Source organism: Delphinapterus leucas, chromosome 8, assembly GCF_059928025.1.
Source record: "Delphinapterus leucas isolate spDelLeu-1000000601 "Yukka" chromosome 8, BTC_Dleu_Yukka2, whole genome shotgun sequence".
In the NCBI taxonomy this organism is placed as follows: domain Eukaryota; kingdom Metazoa; phylum Chordata; class Mammalia; order Artiodactyla; family Monodontidae; genus Delphinapterus; species Delphinapterus leucas.
Window position 1 is genome coordinate 77,615,475 of NC_143136.1, and position 21,364 is coordinate 77,636,838.

Sequence of the window (21,364 nt, forward strand, 5' to 3'; positions counted from 1 at the left end):
GAATCAGACTTTGAAGGCTAACGGGATTTGATTGTAAGACTTTGACAGGACTGGGGGAAAGAGAGACTCCACTCTTGGAGGGCACACACAAAGTAGTGTGTGCAATGGGACCCAGGGGAAGGAGCAGTGACCCCATAGGAGACTGAAACAGACATACCTGCTAGTGTTGGAGGGTCTCCTTCAGAGGCGGGGGGTGGCTGTGTCTCACCGTGAGGACAAGGACATTAGCAGCAGAAGTCCTGGGAAGTACTCCTTGCCGTGAGCCCTCCCAGAGTCCACCATTAGGCCCATGGAAGAGCCCAGATAGGCTCCAGTATTGGGTTGCCTCAGGCCAAACAACCAACAGGGAGGGAACTCAGCCCCACCCATCATCAGAAAAGGAGATTAAAGTTTTACTGAGCTCTGCCTACTAGAGCAACACGCAGCTCTATGCAAAACCAGTCCCTCCTATCAGGAAACTTGAACAAGCCTCTTAGATAGCCTCATCCACCAGAGGGCAGACAGCAGAAGCAAGAAGAACTACAATCCTGCAGCCTGTGGAACAGAAACCACATTCACAGAAAGATAGACAAGATGAAAAGGCAGAGGACTATGTACCAGATGAAGGAACAAGATAAAACCCCAGAAAAAAAACTAAATGAAGTGGAGACAGGCAAACTTCCAGAAAAAGAATTCAGAATAATGATAGTCAAGATGATCCAGGACCTCGGAAAAAGAATGGAGGCAAAGATCGAGAAGATGCAAGAAATGTTTAACAAAGACATAGAAGAATTAAAGAGCTAACAAACAGAGATGAACAATACAATAACTGAAATGAAAAATACACTAGAAGGAATCAATAGCAGAATAACTGAGGCAGGAGAACAGATAAGTGACCTGGAAGACAGAATGGTGGAATTCACTGCTGCGAAACAGAATAAAGAAAAAAAAATGAAAAGAAATGAAGACAGCCTAAGAGACCTCTGGGACAACATTAAACACAACAACATTCGCATTATAGGGGTCCCAGAAGGAGAAGAGAGAGAGAAAGGACCAGAGAAAATATCTGAGGAGATTATAGTCGAAAACTTCCTTAACATGGGAAAGGAAATAGCCACCCAAGTCCAGGAAGCCCAGCGAGTCCCAGACAGGATAAAGCCAAGGAGAAACATGCCAAGACACATAGTAATCAAATTGACAAAAATTAAAGACAAAGAAAGTTTATTGAAAGCAGCAAGGGAAAAACGACAAATAACATACAAGGGAATTCCCATTCGAGTTCCCTGCACCACAAGGGAAGCCCCCAACATATTTTTTGATCCACCTCCTAGAGCAATAGAAATAAAAACAAAAATAAACAATTGGGACCTAATGAAACTTCAAAGCTTTTGCACAGCCAAGGAAACCATAAAACAGGATGAAAAAGCAACCCTCAGGAGAAAATATTTGCAAATCAATAATCAAAGGATTAATCTCTAAAATATATAAACAGCTCATGCAGCTCAATATTAAAAAAAGAGGGCTTCCCTTGTGGCGCAGCGGTTGAGAGTCCACCTGCTGACGCAGGGGACACGAGTTCGTGTCCTGGTCCGGGAGGATCCCACGTGCCGCAGAGCGGCTGGGCCCATGAGCCATGGCTGCTGAGCCTGCATGTCCGGAGCCTGTGCTCCGCAATGGGAGAGACCACAACAGTGAGAGGCCTGCATACCGCAAGAAAAATATATGTATATATATACATATATATATATGTATATATATATTAAAAAAAGAAACAACCCAATCTAAAAATGGGCAGAAGACCTAAATAGACATTTCTCCAAAGAAGACATACAGATGGCCAAGAAGCACATGAAAAGCTGCTCAACATCACTAATTATTAGAGAAATGCAAATCAAAACTACAATGAGGTATCACCTCACACCAGTTAGAGTGGGCATCATCAGAAAATCTACAAACAACAAATGCTGGAGAGGGTGTGGAGAAAAGGGAACCCTCTTGTACTGCTGGTGGGAATGTAAATTGATACAGCCACTATGGAGAACAGAATGGATATTCCTTAAGAAACTAAAAGTAGAACTACCATACAACCCAGCAATCCCAATACTGGACATATACCCAGAGAAAACCGTACTTCAAAAAGACACATGCACCCCAATGTTCATTGCAGCACTATTTATAATAGGCAGGCCATAGAAGCAACCTTAAATGCCCACTGACGGACAAATGGATAAAGAAGATGTAGTACATATATACAATGGAATATTACTCAGCCATAAAAAGGAATGAAAATGGGTCATTGGTAGAGATGTGGATGGATCTAGAGACTGTCATACAGAGTGAAGTAAGTCAGAAAGAGAAAAACAAATATCATATATTAACGCATATATGTGGAACCTAGAAAAATGATATAGATGAACCGGCTTGCAGGGCAGAAACTGAGCCACACATGTAGAGAACAAACATATGGACACCAGGGGGGAAAGTGGCGGGGGGTGGGGGGATGAATTGGGAAATTGGGATTGACATGTATACACTAATATGTATAAAATGGATAACTAATAAGAACCTGCTCTATAAAAAAATAAATAAAATTTTTTAAAATACATTGCTACTGGCATGTGCAAGCTAAAAAAAAATATGTCATTGGTAAACTAATCATGAGAATGCAATTTGGTGCAACTGCTTTTATTTGAAAGAAACAGAAAAATGGGGTTTTGGATTTCCAGTGGGGTTTTGTATTATTTGTTTTCTGAGTTATTTGAAATTCCACCATGCTGCATGAAGTTCTCATACTTTCGTGTATATCAGAATCACTGCAGATGCATTTTAATAAAGTTTCAAGGCCTCAACTCCAGAACATCTGATTCTTTAGGTCTGAGTGACACCAAAGAATATGCATTTTTCGCCAGCATCCCAGGTAATACTAATGCAGGTGGTCATTAATGCCCATTTTGAGGAAGACTTAGAGCCTAGACAACATGTACATTTGCTTTGGAATAATTATTTGGTTTTTACCATGTGAAGAATCTAAAGAAACTCATATTCACTTTTTTTTTTTTAAACATAGTCACAGGGCTTCCCTGGTGGCACAGTGGTTGAGAGTCCGCCTGCCGATGCAGGGGACACAGGTTCGTGTCCCAGTCTGGGAAAATCCCACATGCCGCAGAGCGGCTGGGCCCATGAGTCATGGCCACTGAGCCTGCGCGTCCAGGGAAGACCCCGTATTTACTTTCATATACAGACCACAATCAATTCACTTCTGGAGAAAAGAAAAAGTCCTCCCATAATTTGAATTTTTGTTCACTTTGAGTGTTACACCTTATGAATACATTATACACAGAGTTTGAATTGTTAGTTCTACAACATTTTTCATGATAAAGGTCCATATGATGCATATATTTGTTTCATTAGAGGCTTGGACAGCTGTTTAAATTATCACTTGATAGTGTAAGAGCAATCCTTTTACATTTTCCTTTGTCTATGAAAATATTTAATTTGAAGCCCCAAGAATTACCAAGCCTCTCCTACCTTTAAGATCTTTATGTACAAAGGGAGGGATCTTCTGAAATTTTCTTGGGAATTTTCCCCAAGATGTTTACTAAGTACATCTTGTCTAATCCTTTCCAGGGCTCCTGTAAGACATATTTCTTTACGCTTAGTAAAGAGAACATTACAAACAAAAACTTGCAATCTTATGTAGAATTCAAGCCAGATAAAACTTGGAAAACAACTATATGTCTTTCAGAGGATTGCCTTTCAGCAGCATTGAAAATGCATATTTCAGATACCAAATAGCAGATAAATGTAATGCTTTCCAAGATGGAACATAAGGTCCCAGTCTATTTTAAGAGAAAGAAAAGATTGGAAAATATCCCAGAAATGTCATTGTGGGAGCAGGTTGAACAACCCACTAGTATAAAAAGAATTTTTCTTTAAAAAAAGCAATCACATCACACATTTATTAAATTTAGGGAGGACAGTAGAATAAAAAGTGTTAGATTTCCTTAGGGAAAATATTCAAGTGAAACTAAGTCCTGAACTATAATTGAATATTACAGTTTAGTAAATGGTGTTCAAAATCATGGGACCAGAGGCACTATAGACATTCATATAATCATTTTCCTGCCTCACTTGAGTCCTACCACTAAGTCACCTAAGATTAATAAATAATCTATCTCAGTTTGAATGCCTGCAGAGGAAGAAATTTTATAAATCCCTCATTTACCTCTTCAATAACCAATGCACAGTTTGAACCTATTTCATTCAAATAAATTATCTTGTATTCAATCCAAAAATATTAATACCCCACTATGTGTTGGTTTAAAAACTGGCCCCTGTAAACAGAGGGCAGGGAGAGACCAAAGAAAGAGGCAGAGCACTCCATATTGGTAGGTGGAAGATTTAATAAGCAAGGGAATTTATGAGACTTGTCTTGGGCGGCTGTAAGACTAATATATCACCACACCCATCCACCAGAATATTAAAAGCTTGTATAGAGGCCTTAATGGGGTTCAGGCACATATACCATCCAGATAGTGTCAACAACACATTGTTCTCTCAAAGACTGCATCCTTGAAAATGACTCCCACTGTAGGAACCATGAGGAGAGGGTACATTCCAAGCATAGGGGAGGCAGGTGAGGAGCCTCTGATTGCCCCAGTCCAGCTCACAGGTCAAACAGTGGTCATGTTCTCTAGATTACCTTCTCCAACACTATGTATAAGATCCATCCAAAACCTCCACCCAAAACCTGAGAAATTTAGTCAATCACAAGGCATCTTAGATACATAAAATCAAACAGTTATTCCAATGAGGACATTATGCAAAACTATGGTTTTTAACTCTTTGCCCATACTACCCCTTCCCCTTTCAATATCCAACCATCTATAACCCCCAAATCACAGTATAAACATTGGTAGGAACTTAAAGTTTTCAGCTCAAGAATCCTTGAATACTTGCTTCAATTGCAACCTCTAAACATTTAATTTGTTGATATTTGATAGGGCAATGATATTCACAAATCTATAATCTGTAGATGCAATTGGCATGTATTTATATTCCATTAGAAATGACATACACATTGTTAGAGAAGAGGAAAACATTCAAACTTCTAGGGGTCCTCCTCAATACCTTATTCAGGTGGGAGAAAATAATAGGCAGGAGATGGACTGTAAAATGAATAATCACTACCTGTACTTACTAGAAGATCTGAATTTTTGGAGAGGTAAGATTTTATGGACAGAACAGAGGAAGCAGTGGCCACTCTATCAATTTTTGAGTTATGCTCTTATAAGGGGAATATTGGTCCCCTCTATAGTGATCTATTCCAATATTACAAGTTCATGCATGATTGATGGGCATTTGGAGCTCCTCCCCTGATTATCAGCAGAACCCAGCTCCTACACTTACCTCCAGCTCTGCCTTCTCTATTATGATTCTGGAACAAAAGGATGAGGTTCTGCAAATACAATATGTTTACCTGGCCCAGTGTTCTCATTCTATTGCACACTTTCAAGTGATTTGTCTTTGTCATGTTTCCCAGTGTCAGAATGATCCACTGCATATATTTTTCATTCAGAATCTTGTCTGAAGTGTCCAAAGTAAAAAGTAATTATATGGTTGTTAATTGATGATACTATGTTATTAAGCAAATTTACTGACTTCACACACACAAAAAAAAGGTTTTGGTTTTTATCTTTACTTGCACTCATACGTTCTTATAAATCCTCTTGGCTTCACCTGTCTTATATTCCAGTCTCCACTGCAGCAAGTTCATCATAGAGTCTGACTAGCTTCACACAGTGCCTCCATCCCACTCTACACATCTCTTTCCTCCAGTCCTAAGCTTCAGTATGGATATACTGACACATATACAACCTTGAAGGTAATTCTCCATGGGGAAAAGTTGGCCAATGGTGAACAGAATCCAATGAATCGATGTTTCTCCCTTCCTCCTCTCACTCACAAACAGATGGTCCTGGGATACATGGCTTCTCAGATAATACCCAGGCTTCCATTGTAGTAATCAACTCATATTCTTGTGCTGGTTCTCTTTTTTTTCTGGCCTGATCCCTGGGTTTATTATCCAATAAAGTACTTATACAAAAGTTTTCAACTTAGGTTCTGCTCTCTAGGGGAACCCAAGTAAGATAGGCAGTAATTTTCATTTTTATGCTGGCTTCCTAAAAATAATCCTCCCAACTGACTTAGTTGTAAGTCAGTTGAGAGAAGAGGATAGGACAAATAGAAAATATATTTATGATGGTTTTCCTCAACTAAAACCCCAGATATAGACATACAGACTGTGTATATATATTCTAGTTCCAGATACTATTCAGTGTGATTGCCCTACTTCTTAAAGTCGTTTTTTTCCTCATAAAAATACACCTCTTTTAGAAGATAAATTCCTTTAAAAATAGTAACCTATGTCAAAATATTCAATTAACTCACTTTTTTAAAAGCCCCTTTAACGCTTAATTAAAATAACATGCATTTTTTGAAGTATTCTCTCCACTCCCATTTCTGGTAATCCTGTTCATGCCTTCTTCACTTCCCCAATATCAGCTGTAATATTCTACTTTTAAAAGAAACTTAAATGTGTGATAAACAATAGAATTTGGTTACTTTTTTTCAAGTACAGTAATGATCAACAGAATAGCCACCCTTAAGCCTAATTAATACTACATAAACAAAGTTGTGCTTTTTCCATTTTAATATCTAGAAAATTAAGGGGAAAATAATACTCTTCCAATAATATAGAAGACTGAACTAATATAAACCCCTATCTCACTATAAAAACAGGGAAAGGATTAATAAAGTATAACTAACTTTTTATATATAAAGATGAACTGGTAGATGCAAAAGCCAATGTATCAGGTGCCCAAGGATATAATTCCTGGATATAAGCCCTAAGGACTTCAGAGCTGGGGCTTCAAATACCAGACAAGGTCAGGAGATGTGCCTTGAGCTTATATAAGGCAAAGAGCTGGAATCAATCTTCTTGCAAAGTAGGCGGCTTTGAATTGACGCCATTCCATAAAAATGAGAATGGAATAGTTTCACCAAACAATTCAGGAAGCAGCAAGGAAACTTACTGTGTGCCTAGAATTCAGTGGAAGTTAAATGAATCCCTTGAAAAATGAAACATCAAAGTTACACCTGTACATGAGTAAGGAGTCCAAATTTATACTACTCATATGGTGCTGAAATCTAAAGCCCAGAATTTAACATAAAAATTAGTGAAATCCTAGAACTGTGGCAGAAACAAACCCAAAATTCTTCTGTAGAAACACTGTCTATATTTAGGGTGCAGGGAATTCCCACAGAATAAACATACTCATTGAAAATAAGCGTGTAATGCATACAAAGGAATAATACACATGATAAATAATAATTAGACAGAACTAACAGGAGAATTAGAAATCCAAGAAACTTGAGATACTAAATCAGTCCCAAGATAAATTTTTAAGTGTTTAAAAGAAGGAATGAAAAACTTAATGAGCATAGTGTGCTCTTATTTTAATAAAAATAAAAACATAAATTTTTAAATATAATATTTGACACTAAAATTTTAATAGGCTAAACAAATGGTTAAACACAGGAAGAAGCAGAACTGGTTAAGCTGAAGGGAAAAATGGTAAACTGGAGAAGAGACCCAAAGAAGTTACACAGAATGTAGCACTAATAAAAAAGATGAAAAACACAGAAGAGGGGTTAAGAGATAGGGAATGGGGGTTTAGAATGAGAAAATTCAACGTACATTCAATATGAGTTCCAGTAAAGAGGGAATAAAGAAAACGAAGGAGAGGTAAGAGTCAATGAATAAAAATATCTCCTTAATTGAAAAAAGCAGAGGACTTACAGAGGCAAATAACAATAAATTTCTACCTAAACACTTCAGAGTAATATTGAAAATCACCTATGATAAAGAGAAAAATATTTTTAAAAAACCAAAATTAACAATTCTCAAAGAAATAACAATTAGACAAAGAGTAGACTCTCCATAAACAGCAACAAAGGCCGAACAGAATTACTCCTTCAAGGTGTTGAGAAAATAGTCATTCGAAATTAGAAAACCAGATAAAACAGCATTCAAGAGTAACATAAAATGAAAACATTTTCAGAAAAACAAAGAATGAGATAGTTTACCACCCAGAGATTCTTTTTGAAAAAAAGTATTAAAGGGCATGTGTCAGGAAGGAGAAAATTAACCACAGAAGAAAAAGTAAAGTGCAAGAAACAATAACTAGCAAAAATTACTGGAAAATATTTTGGTAAATCTAAATAAGCATCAAAATATACATATATGAAATATTTGTATTTATAATATATAATTATATACAATCTTTACTATACAGAATAATTATATTAGTAAATTATATTAAATTATAATATATTAAATATGTAATATAACATTTTATATTTTATATTAAATATGGTATTATCTATAATTTATAATACTTATATATAAAGGATTACTATTTAAACCCAGAAAGAATTCTTATAAGTCAATTAAAGATGAGACAAGACCATAAAATATTTAAATGGCAAAGGATATGAACAGTTAATAGATTAAAATTTCCAAATTGTTAACAGATACCTGAAAGGCTCTTTGTCCTAACTCTATGTTCTGACTAGTAATCAAGGAAATAAAAATTAAGACATTGATTTTTCATATCTATCAAATTTGAAAACCTTAAATTAAGATCAGGATTTTCATAAACATGGGAAAACAGGAATTTTCATTATAGTATCTGTGGGAGTACAAATTGGTACAGTCCCTTTGGAATGAAATTTACCAATATCTAAAAGACTTTAAAGTCTGCTTAGCACACCATCCAGCAATTCCCCTCTCAAGAGTATATAAGAAACTAGGGAATTCTAGGGGAATTCCTAGAGAAACTCTCTTACATATGCCCAAGAAAACATGTACAAAAATGTTTAAAGTAGCGAAATACTGAAAGCAATCTAAAATCAAATAAATCGTGGGATTTTATGTAATATAACACCAGATAACAGTTAAAATGAATGAATTAGATCAATATCATCCAGATTCATCTTGAAAAACTAATGTTGAGTGAAAGAAGCAAGTTAGAGAATATTAAACACAATAAATTACAACATTGTCCAGGTACAGATTTTAAACATTAAATGGCATAATCTATATGCAAACTTAAGATAATATTGTCAATAGGCAAGCTAGAAGACTAGCCTTCCATTTTGTTACTGATTTATTTTGGGTAAATGTAATTTCTATTTCATGGAGAGTAAAGAGGGTTTTGGATTCATTACTGTCTTATTGCTGATTTTTGTTTTACTTCTATTTCATGGACAGTAAAGAAAGTTTATTTAAAAAGAAAACACTTCAAGTTCTTACTACTTAAGCATGTTTAAGCAAAAGGAACCATTAAAAATCACATTATTTTTAAAGATGATGGAAGTTTGGTGAACCAAATATTTGATTTGATTATCCCCACCTTCATCCTAAATAATTTTTTTAAATCTTTCAAATATTTGTAACATCCCAAATTTTAGTAAGGCTGTTGACTCATTTAATGATTTCCATATTTTGCAAACCTCTAAGTCAACCATGTGAAAGAAAATAAATTACTTACAATTTTAACATTGTAATACCATAATTTTGATTGAAGAAGATATCTTTCAGCAATTTTTATTATTTATTCCATGCATAAACATGACAATATTTCTACTGGACCGAGAAGAATCCTCTTTACTTCTAAAACCATGAGGAAATCCAAAGCTGAGTGCTAACTGATGAGAAAAATGACAGTTCATAGCATTTTTACAGGAGTCTGGAATGTAATCTTCACTAATTGCAATTTCCTTGGAAGCACAGAGGTTTATATTAAATCTTGTCACATTTCAATCTACATTTAATTATCACAGACCAGCCTTCAAATGCCTGTTGATGAGAAAGAAAATCACACAGGATATGGGAACCAAGGAGCACAGACAGAGTTGCAAGACATCTATTCTTTTGCTTCTGTGGTAAAATTAATCAATATTTTCACGCAGTCTCCCAAAATAGATAAACTCATGATACAATAAAACCAGCCTTTCTGTGTGCATCACTAGCCCAGAACCTCTGCTAATTGTTAACAGCTACAGGTTGCTTGAAAAGCTTTTGTCTTCTTTGGGTATCACATTCCAGCAGCAAAGCTCTGGGGATGTTTATATTTCTGTGTGTGAGTCTCCTGAGCCCACTGCCTCCCGTAACACTCAGAGTGATGGTTCAGCTCCTCCTTACAAACCATGAGAGTCTGTGGTTTGTTGCCACACCAGACACATCAATCATCATGCCTACCACCCCTTACAAAGAAACTGCCTTTCCACAGTTCCTGCTGAAGATATTAGCCACAGCTTTTCCTACTGTAGGGGAGGCCATATTCTGTATCATATAACCCACCTCCTCTATCTCCCTTGGAACACAAGTGATTGGAGAATGGGTGGATATGTGGCCCAAGGTGAGACCACCTTTCAGTTGTCCAGTGGCCTGTAAATTGGCTTATTGTGAAAAGCTTAACTGAGTTCATTAAAATCTTGCTCTGGGAACTGGGAAATACAGTGAGAATTGGTGTCAGCAGTGGGAAATTAAAGTAAAATATTGCTCAAATAGAGGCCATGAGGTGAAGGAGAGGATATGATGATGGGCCAGATCAAGTTATGAAGAAGAAAACACGAGTGTGTAGAGGATATTAAGAAGAACCATTGTAAAAGCAGCAAGTTTTAGTTGAAAGAGCAGTAGTGACAGAGAGAAGTTGAATGATATCACCGGGAGCAGTAAAGCAAAACTCTACCATGTCACTTGCTGAGAAAGACTTACCAGTTTCTTTCTGCACAAGGTCCCCCTTTCACCAAGTTGTGTATCTTAATACTGACCCTCCGTTCCTATTACAGAATAACACCCTCTAATTGAAGTAGACTGAGTGATTTAAGAATGGAAAGTTTACTACATTTTAAAGTACGAGCATTGCAAAATTTACGTAACTCTATTACAGTCTTACAGTTACCTTCTCTTTAATCTCTTACTTTGCTTACAGGATCTACAATGTAGCTTTATAATAAATTTTGGTATCTACCACTCTTTTCTGGCTAAAATGCTAACTCAAACCCAGTGGGAAGTACAAAAGTAAGCAAGAAATTTGAGAAGTTAGTGTAATATTTATGATACGCTTATCCCTACATCATCATTCATACGTGACTTGGATTTTTATCCTGGGAGACTATTATTAGGAGAAGCAGATACTGGAGAGTAAGAGTACAACACCCCTTAATTTTATTTTGGAATTTTATTTATTTTTATATAGCAGGTTCTTATTAGTCATCTATTTTGTACATATTTGTGTATATATGTCAATCTTAACCTCCCAATTCACACCACCAACCACAATCCCCACCCACTTTCTCCCCTTGGTGTCCACACGTTTGTTCTCTACATCTGTTTCTCTATTTCTTCCTTGCAAACTGGTTCATCTGTACCATTTTTCTAGATTCCTCATATATGCGTTAATATACGGTATTTGTTTTTCTTTTTTTTTTTTTACATCTTTATTGGAGTATAATTGCTTTACAATGGTGTGTTAGTTTCTGCTTTATAACAAAGTGAATCAGTAATACATATACATATGTTCCCATATCTCTTCCCTCTTGCATCTCCCTCCCTCCCACCCTCCCTATCCCACCCCTCTAGGTGGTCACAAAGCACGGTGCTGATCTCCCTGTGCTATGCGGCTGCTTCCCACTAGCTATCTATTTTACACTTGGTAGTGTATACATGTCAATGCCACTCTGTCACTTCGTCCCAGCTTACCCTTCCCCCTCCCCATGTCCTCAGTTTCATTCTCTATATCTGCGTCTTTATTCCTGTCCTGCCCCTAGGTTCTTCAGAACCTTTTTTTTTTTTTTAAGATTCCATATACATGTGTTAGCATATGGTATTTGTTTTTCTCTTTCTGACTTAACTTCACTCTGTATGACAGATTCTAGGTCCATCCACATCTCTACAAATGTCCCACTTTCATTTTTTTATGTCTGAATAATATTCCTTTGTATATATGTACCACATCTTCTTTATCCGTTCATCTGTCGATGGGCATTTAGGTTGCTTCTGTGACCTGGCTATTGTAAATAGTGCTGCAATGAACATTAGGGTGCATGTGTCTTTTTCTTTTTTTTTTTTTTTTGTATTTTTGAATTTTATTTTATTTATTTATTTTTTATACAGCAGGTTCTTATTAGGTACATGTGTCTTTTTGAATTATGGTGTTCTCTGTGTATATGACCAGCAGTGGGATTGCTGGATCATATGGTAATTCTATTTTTAGTTTTTTAAGGAACCTCCATACTGTTCTCCATAGTGGCTGTATCAATTTACATTCCCACCAACAGTGCAAGAGCGTTCCCTTTTCTCCACACCCTCTCCAGGATTTGTTGTTCGTAGATCTTCTGATGATGCCCAACACCCCTTAATTTTGTTGAGTACCAGACAGTTGAGCCATGCCAATTACAAAAAAGAAAAAGGAGCGCACTAGTCCTATTTTTGAACTCACTAAATATTTCCCATTTCCCACATCTGAACCATTCCTAAGTTTAACATAACAATGCCAAACAGAAAAGAGAAAAGAAAAGCAGAAAAACTCAGAATTTTTTTTAAGTGTAGCTGCACTTATAGAAGAAAATAAGGAAAAGTAAATTGAACAAAAAATTCCCCACAAGTGACACTGAATTCCTCAAGGAAGTTATTTATACTTGGGTCCAGAATCACATAATCGATTTTGTAGTTTAAAAAAATGCCATCAGAGTTTTTACAAAGAACTTCTGTTTTTTGTGCTTCAGATATCAGAGTCAATGACCTTGAATGAAAAGGAAAAAAAAAAATTCTCTTTTTCTGAGATACACACAATGCTCACTTTTACTTGTTATTTCAAAGTCTGTAGTACCTGGCATGTTTTAAAGTATTAAGCCCTTCTTCTTATGATTTTCCAGTCTTTATGGTCATCCAGAAAATCATTAACTGACTCCAGATTATAACTGAAACTGTGCATAGAATTCTTTTGCTTCCTTTCTTCTTTTTCAAATAAAAAAATTGAAAAATTCTGCATGATTCCATTCGTGCACAACATTTTCCTAAGCAATGATCACAACTGATAAAATATTTGTAATTATAAAACCATAGTAAATCAAACTAAAACAGCAATGGGATATTGTAATTTAAAGATAAGTTTGTTTTTCTGCCTCTCAAACTTGTGTACACTTCATATTCTTTATATTCAGTTTTTTCTTTAGTAAGTATAAATCCAGCTTAAAAGTGTCACTTTTTCTGCCAAAATATAACAAAGAAGTTGGTAGCAGTATTAAAATTATATTCTATCAGTACCAACTGTGAATAGTTTTAGCCCAAGAAGAATTAATGTTTACTATTACATTTTCATGTTATCCTCATTTGATTTGCAATGAGCCAGCTACACAACCATGTCAAAAATTAGACTCTTTAAACAAACATGCTTAAGAACAAAACTGGGTAGTAAATTAGCTCAACACTCTCTATTAACCTTAAGTGGCCCAGCTCATAAAGACACTGCCTTTATTGTCTTACTGCAGAACCCCACACAGTTTATACTCAAAAGTCCTAAGGAGCTGCTCCAGAGATGTTCTCAATAGTGCCAAAAATTACTTGATAAACTCTAATAGTAATTTATTATTATAAAACATACTATCAATGTATGTTTCCACTGTATTAGGTATAAAATAAAATTTCCCAAACATGATAAAATAGATACTATATATTACACTTACTAGAGAAAAATTTAGATGTACACATTTCACGTTTTGAAACAAGGCAGGGACACCCGCTATTACAGCTGTTATTCAATATAGTAGAGAATGTCCTGGTCAATAAACTAGTTTATTAAAACAAAATACATATAAGAATTTTTAAAAAAGGATAAATTTCTTTTTCCAGATAAAAAAATAACTAAAAGAAAATCAACAAACTATTAAAATCAATAAGAAAGTAAAGTGAGTTTATTGCATTTAAAATCCAACTTAAAAATAAGAATGTTCCTTTAAAGTAGCAGTAACTACATAGAATATATAATAGAAATAGAATCCATTTATAAAACACAAGAAACACTGTAGGGTATCTAGGGATGAATTTAGCAAACCATTCCTGAAATGTTCTGGGAGAAATTTTTGAAAACATATTAAAAAACCATTAAAGAAAGCCCTAAAAGATGGAGTAAGATAACATGCTTGAGAATAAAATGACGAAGGATTTTAAAGATGCCAATTTTCCCCAAATCAATCCATATATTCAATAAAATTCATACTAAAATCCTAGAAAGAATAATTTTAGAATAAGACAGTGATTCTCAAATTTACATCAAAGAATAAAGATCTGTGAATAGCTATGAAATTTTTTAAAAGAACAAATCTTTTTGATTTGTACTTAACCTTTCCAGATTTTAAGACACTTAAAACCATGAAAACAGCATGAGAGTGGTGCATAAATAGATGAGAAGACCAGTGAAATACAATAGAGAGCCCAGAAACACCATAATTAATGAAAAGTTAGCACATGAAAGTGCAGGATCACAAATTAGTGGAAAATGGACTAATAATTTAGTAGATAGTATTGGAGAAATGGCTTATTATGTGAAGAAAAATACATTTGGATACTTCCTATATCATATATGCAGATGAACTCCAGATTGATAAAAACCTAAATGTAAAAGTAAACTTAACGAGCAAAGTAGAAGATGGAGATGGAGATAGACTTTTTAATAAAGAAGGCCTCTACCGCACAAATCACAAGACAAAATTAATGGATACATATTCTACATAAAAACTAAAGATGTCAAAACAGCAGAAGCAAGAAGAACTACAATCCTGCAGCCTGTGGAACAAAAACAACATTCACAGAAAGACAGACAAAATGAAAAGGCAGAGGACTACATACCAGATGAAGGAACAATATAAAACCCCACAAAAACAACTAAATGAAGTGGAGAGAGGCAACCTTCTAGAAAAAGAATTCAGAATAATGATAGTGAGGATGATTCAGGACATCAGAAAAAGAATGGCAGCAAAGATGGAGAAGGTGCGAGAAATGTTTAACAAAGACCTAGAAGACTTAAAGAACAAACAAAGATGAACAACACAATAACTGAACTGAAAAATACACTAGAAGGAATCAATAGGAGAATAACTGAGGCAGAAGAACGGATAAGTGACCTGGAAGACAGAATGGTGGAATTCAATGCTGCCGAACAGAATAAAGGAAAAAGAATGAAAAGAAATGAAGACAGCCTACGAGACCTCTGGGACAACATTAAACACAACATTTGTACTATAAGGGTCCCAGAAGGAGAAGAGGAAGAGAAAGGACCCAAGAAAATATCTGAAGAGATTATACTCAAAAACTTCCCTGTCATGGGAAAGGAAAAAGCCACCCAAGTCCAGGAAGTGCAGAGTCCCAGGCAGGATAAAACGAAGGAGAAACATGGCGAGACACATAGTAATCAATTGAGAAAAATTTAAGACAAAGAAAAATTACTGAAAGCAACAAGGGAAAAATGACAAATAACATACAAGGGAACTCCCATAAGGTTAACAGCTGATTTCTCAGCAGAAACTCTGCCAGACAGAAGGGAGTGGCATGATATACTTAAAATTATGACAGGGAAGAACCTACAATCAAGATTACTCGACCCAGCAAGGATCTCATTCAGATTCAACAGAGAAATCAAAAGCTTTAGAGACAAACAAAAGCTAAGAAAATTCTTCACCACCAAACCAGCTCAACAACAAATGCTAAAGGAATTTCTCTAAGTGGGAAACACAAGAGAAGAAAAGGACCTAAAAAAACAAACCAAAACAATTAAGAAAATGGTAATAGGAACATACATATCGATAATTACCTTTAACATGAATGGATTAAATGCTGCAACCAAAAGACACAGGCTCGCTGAATGGATAAAAAAACAAGACCCATATATATGCTGTCTACAAGAAACCCACTTCAGACCTAGGGACACATACAGATACAGACTGAAAGTGAGGGGATGGAAGAAGATATTCTATGCAAAAGGAAATCAAAAGAAAGCTGGAGTAGCAATACTCATATCAGATAAATTAGATTTTAAAAAAAAGAATGTTACAAGAGACAAAGAAGGACACTTTGTAATGATCAAGGGATCAATCCAAGAAGATAGAACAATTATGAATATATATGCACCCAACACAGTAACACCTCAATATATAAGGCAACTGCTAACAGCTATAAAAGAGGAAATCAACAGTAGCACAGTAATAGTGGGGGACTTTAAAACCTCACTTATACCAATGGACAGATCATCCAGACAGAAAATTAATAAGGAAACACAAGCTTTAAATGACACAATAGACCAGAGATATTAATTGATATTTATAGGACATTCCATCCTAAAACAGATTACACTTTCTTCTTAAGTGCACCCAGAACATTCTCCAGGATAGATCACATCGTGGGTCACAAATCAAGCCACAGTAAATTTAAGAAAACTGAAATCATATCAAGCATTTTTTTCCAACCACAACACTATGAGATTAGAAATCAATTTCAGGGAAAAAAATGTAAAAATCACAAACACATGGAGGCTAAACAATACGTTACTAAATAACCAAGAGATCACTGAAGAAATCAAAGAGGAAATCAAAAATTACCTAAAGACAAATGACAATGAAAACAGAACGATCCAAAACCTATAGACTGCAGCAAAAACACTTCTAAGAGGGAAATTTATAACAATACAAGCCTACCTCAAGAAACAAGAAAAATCTCAAATAAACAATCTAACCTTACACCTAAAGGAACTAGAGAAAGAAGAACAAACAAAACCCAAAGTTAACGGAAGGAAAGAAATCATAAATATCAGAACAGAAATAAATGAACTAAAAACAAAACAAAAGCAAAGATGAATAAAACTAAAAGCTGATTCTTTGAAAATATAAACAAAATTGATAAACGTTTAGCCAGACTCAACAAGAAAAAGAGGGAAAGGACTCAAATCAATAAAATTAGAAGTGAAAAAGGAGAAGTTACAAGAGACACCACTGAAATACAAAGCATCCTAAGAGACTACTATAAGAAACTCTATGCCAATAAAATGGACAACCTGGAAGAAATGGACAAATCCTTAGAAAGGTATAACCTTCCAAGACTGAACCAGGAAGAAATAGAAAATAGGAACAGACCGATTACAGGTAATGAAACTGAAACTGTGATTAAAAATTTCCAACGAACAAAAGTCCAGGACCAGAAGGCTTCACAGGTGAATTCTACCGAACATTTAGAGAAGAGCGAACACCCATCCTTCTCAAACTCTTCCAAAAAACTGCAGAGGCAGGAAAATTCCCAAACTCATTCTACGAGGCCACCATCACCCTGATAACAAAACCAGACAAAGATACTACAAAAAAAGAAAATTACAGACCAGTATCGCTGATGAATATAGATGCAAAAATCCTCAACAAAACACTAGCAAACAGAATCCAACAACACATGAAAAGGATCATACACCATGATGAAGTGGGGTTTATCCCAGGAATGCAAGGATTCTTCAATATACACAAATCAGTCAATGTGATACACCATATTAACCAACTGAAGAAGAAAAACCATACAATCATCTCAATATATGCAGAAAATCTTTTGACAAAATTCAACACCCATTTATGATAAAAACTCTCCAGAAAGTGGGCAGAGAGGGAACCTACCTCAACATAATAAAGGTCATATATGACAAACCCACAGCAAGCACCATTCTCAATGGTGAAAAACTGAAAGCACTTCCTCTAAGATCAGGAACAAGACAAGGATGTCCACTCTCACCACTACTATTCAACATAGCTTTGGAAGTCCTAGCCATAGCAATCAGAGAAGAAAAAAGAAATAAAAGCAATACAAACTGGAAAAGAAGAAGTAAAACTGTCACTGTTTTCAGATGACAGGATACTATATAGAGAGAATCCTAAAGATGCCACCAGAAAACTACTAGAGCTCATCAATGAATCTGGTAAAGTTGCAGGATAAAAAATTAATGCAGAGAAATCTCTTGCATTCCTATACACTAACAATGAAAGATCAGAAAGAGAAATTAGGGAAACACTCCCATTCACCATTGCAATAAAAAGAATAAAATACCTAGGAATAAACCTACCTAAGGAGGCAAAAGACCTGTATGTAGAAAACTATAAGACATTAATGAAAGAAATCAAAGATGACACAAACAGATGGAGATATATCATTTTCTTGGATTAGAATAGTAGTCAACATTGTGAAAATGACTATACTACCCAAAGCAATCTACAGATTCAAGGCAATCCCTATCAGATTACCAGTGGCATTTTTTACAGAACTAGAACAAAAAAATCTTGAAATTTGTATGGAGACACAAAAGACCTCGAATAGCCAAAGCAGTCTTGAGGGGAAAAAACGGAGCTGGAGGAATCAGACACCCTGCCTTCAGACTGTACTACAAAGCTACAGTAATCAAGTCAGTATGGTTCTGGCACAAAAACAGAAATACAGATCAATGGAACAGGATAGAAAGCCCAGAGATAAACCCACACATGTACGGTCAACTAATCTATGACAAAGGATATAAAATGGAGAAAAGACAGCCTCCTCAATAAGTGCTGCTGGGGAAACTGGACAGCTACATGTAAAAGAATGAAATTAGAACACTCCCTAACACCATACACAAAAATAAATTCATATGGATTAAGGACCTAAATGTAAGACCAGACACTAGAAAACTCTTAGAGGAAAACATAGGAAGAATGCTCTTTGCCATAAATCACAGCAAGGTCTTTTTTGATCCACCTCCTAGAGTAATGGAAATAAAAACAAAAATAAACAAATGGGACCTAATGAAACTTCAAAGCTTTTGCAAAGCAAAGGAAACTACAAACAAGACAAAAAGACAACCCTCAGAATGGGAGAAAATATTTGCAAACAAATTAACAAAGGATTAATCTCCAAAAATTATAAACAGCTCATGAAGCTCAACATTAGAAAAACAAACAACACGATCAAAAAATGGACAGAAGACCTAAATAGACATTTCTCCCAAGAAGACATACAGATGGCCAAGAAGCACATGAAAAGCTGCTCAACATCACTAATTACTAGAGAAATGAAAATCAAAACTACAATGAGGTATCACCTCACACCAGTTAGAATGGGCATCATCAGAAAATCTACAAACAACAAATGCTGGAGAGGGTGTGGAGAAAAGGGAATCCTCTTGCACTGTTGGTTGGAATGTAAATTGATACAGCCACTATGGAGAACAGTATGGAGGTTTCTTACAAAACTAAAAATAGAATTACCATATGACCCAGCAATCCCACTACTGGGCATATACCCAGAGAACACCATAATTCAAAAATACACATGCACCCCAATGTTCATTGCAGCACTATTTACAATAGCCAGGTCATGGAAGCAACCTAAATGCCCATCGACAGACAAATGGATATAGAAGATGTGGTACATATATACAATGGAATATTACTCAGCCACAAAAAGGAATGAAACTGGGTCATTTGTAGAGACGTGGATGGATCTAGAGACTCTCATACAAAGTGAAGTCAGAATGAGAAAAGCAAATATCGTATATTAATGCATATATGTGGAATCTAGGAAAATGGTACAGGTTAACTGGTTTGCAGGGCAGAAATTGAGACACAGATGTAGAGAACATACGTATGGACACCAAGGGGGGAAGTGGCAGGTGTGTGTGTGTCAGGGGGTGGGATGAACTGGGAGATTGGGGTTGACATATATACACTTATATAAAATAGATAACTAATAAGAAACTACTGTATAAAAAAATAAATTAAATAAAATTCAAAAAAAAACCCTAAAGATGTCTTTCAGCAAAAGGCAACACAGTCAAAGTCAGCAGACTAGTCCCAGACTAGAATATTTGAAATCTCTAAATCTGAGAATTAATTACTCTGATATATAATGAAGTACTATAAATCATATTTTAAAACAAGAATTAGGAAACAATAGAAAAATGGTTAAAGAGTATGAATAGGCAATTCACTAATGGGGAAGCCCAAAATACTATTAAGAATATGGAGAGATGTTCAACCTCCCTAATGGTCAGAGAGAGCCAATAAAACTAATTTGAAGTAGAATTATATAGTCATTAGAATGGTAAAAATTGGAGCATTAGTAATATCAAGTGTTAGCAAGGATATAAGAAAATTTTAACATCCATTGCTAGTATTACGAATGTAAACTGGGGCAAACATTCTGGAAAGCATGAAATTGTGTACTTTGAATAGTCTTGAATACAAACCTCAGAGAAACAGACGGAATGTTCATCATAGCATGACTTTTGGTAGCAAGTATTTGGAGGGATCCTAGACATCAGTAGGAGAAAGGACAAGTACAATATGGCATACGCAAATGATGGCGTGGAATAGTCATAAATGAGCCAGATGTACATGTAACAACATGGGTAGATACAAAAGAATACAGTAGTACACAAGAAAAGTAAGATGCAGAATGACATAACCATGTCATTTATGTAAAACACAAAGCAATAGCACTATATATTTTTTTAAATAGATACATATCTAAGTAAACATATGGATAGTATATTAGGAGATTGACTATTAAATACAGTAAAGCGGGTGAATGTGTGTTGGGTGGGGAAAAGTGAGTGAGGATGGTGAATACAGAACAAATAAAACAAAAAGGGACCTCATGATGAAAATACTCGCTGAACAGAGAATATGATTAACTCAATACTCGACACATGAAAACCCACATACAACAGTATTTAGAAGATAGTGGGAATTCCCTGGTGGTTCAGTGGCTAGGACTCTGTGCTTCTACTGACGGGAGCCTGGGTTCGATCCCTGGTTGTGAAACTAAGATTCCACAAGCCGTGCAGAGTGGCCAAAAAAGAAAAATAAAATGACCGGGTTAAAACCAAAAAAGATGAAGATAGTGGTGCTATAGGACTAGAAAAGAAGAGCTTTTAAAGAAAAAAGAATAGACAAAATTATCAAATGTTGTGAAGAGTTCATGTAAGAAAGGGAGTCAAAAAAAGAAAAAAGAACAAATTATGTTTCCTTTACTGAAAGTGGTGAAAATAATTTCACTAAACCATCGTCAATTTCTTCATATTCCTTAATTTGTAGAACTAGATTGAATGCTTTTCTATGAGTGTTTTGGCAATGACACACAAAAAAAATCTTGTTTCTTCTAATTGCATACTAATTTCTGCTTTTCTTTTACTGGTAGCTTCCTATCACTACTTATGTTCTGTTTACTACCTCCTATGACCAGAAAATCCTTTCCTGA